Source organism: Geospiza fortis, unplaced genomic scaffold, assembly GCF_000277835.1.
Source record: "Geospiza fortis unplaced genomic scaffold, GeoFor_1.0 scaffold71, whole genome shotgun sequence".
Classification (NCBI taxonomy): domain Eukaryota; kingdom Metazoa; phylum Chordata; class Aves; order Passeriformes; family Thraupidae; genus Geospiza; species Geospiza fortis.
Window position 1 is genome coordinate 65,805 of NW_005054681.1, and position 1,509 is coordinate 67,313.

Below are 1,509 nucleotides of genomic sequence, written 5' to 3' on the forward strand. Positions count from 1 at the left end.
ATATTAATATAAATAGATGTATATATAAATATAAATTACAAATACAATCATAAATATACATATACATATACATATACATATACATATACATATACATATACATATACATATACATGTAAATTTAATATAAATACAAATATAAATATAACTTTGCATTACAATGAAATAAATCTGTAATTGTAAAATATAAATACCCAAACACGAAATTTATCTGAACTTATGTATTTTTTTCTTTATGAACTTGAATCGAAAATTATAAAATAAAATAAATAAATTGGATAAAGAATGAAAGTTCAAAAATTTAAAATAAAAAATTAAAGATAAATAAGATTTTAGTTTTAAAATACCTCAAAATGATAATAAGAAATGCATAAAATAATGCTAAACGATAAATACACAATAAATGTTTTGTATTATATAACATCTTATGCAATATAGCAACATTTAATAAATAAAAATCAATAGTAATTAGTGATAAATATAAATAAGAAATGCCTGGAAAAAGAAAACATTCTCTCAAGTCAGGATGTCCTTTGATGCAAGATCTTTGTGTATTTTCAGGGCTAATCAGCAAGAAAGGAGAGCTCAGTGGAGCAGGAACATCCCTGGCTCAAGGACACTGGAATTATTGAGCCTTAAGGATGGAATAAATCAAAATGTCAGTGTGGGTCCATGCAAACATCGCTGACCTGGTAAAATATTCAAGGTCCCTGCGTCCTAGAGCTGAGTTATCTTCATTTGAATACCCACTTGGACCTTGGGGTATTCCCCTGGACATTATAACATCCACTGGAATGTCCAGCTGGATATCAGAATATCGGCCTGGATATCAAAATATTCACCTGGATATCAGAATATCCACCTGGATATTAAAATATTCACCTGGATATGAGAATATCCACCTGGATATTAGATTTTCCACCTGAATATTCGAATATTCACCTGGATGTTAGAATATTCTGGATATCAGAATATCCATTAAAAACCCCACACTTTCCTGTGTCACCTGCTCCAGGTCACCCTGCCTTGTCACGGGTGTGGACTGAATTATTTCCAGAGCTCCTCTCCAAGCTGGGAATATTTTCCACGTGTTTGGAAAATTCCGAATTAATCCCAGCACCGGGGCAGCGCTTGGGAACCGCTGGATGCCAACAGCGATGGGCTGGGTTTGTGGCCGGCTGTGCCGCTCGGGCAGAAATAATTAGAATATTTTGAGAAATATTCACAATATTTGGAAAAATAATTAGAATGCTTTGAGAAATAATTAGAATATTTTGTTTGATGATGTGTTTGGGCCGGGGGAGGGAGCTGCACGCCGGGAGCGAATCCCAATTCCTGGAAAAGCCGGGAGAAGCTGCCCCGCTGTACCATGATAAAAGCAGTGAGCGGCCTGCCAACCCAGAGCCCGGATAGCTCAGTCGGTAGAGCATCAGACTTTTAATCTGAGGGTCCAGGGTTCAAGTCCCTGTTCGGGCGATTGCCCTTTTTCTATACATTTCTTTTTTTTTT

General features: G+C 35.3%; 1 non-coding gene across 1 annotated transcript; it reads left to right on the forward strand.

Annotated features, from left to right (window-relative positions):
* Positions 1-1,403: 1,403 nt before the first annotated feature.
* On the forward strand, positions 1,404-1,476 carry TRNAK-UUU. Its single transcript has one exon. It is a non-coding gene; the product is annotated as a tRNA-Lys (tRNA).
* Positions 1,477-1,509: the final 33 nt, after the last annotated feature.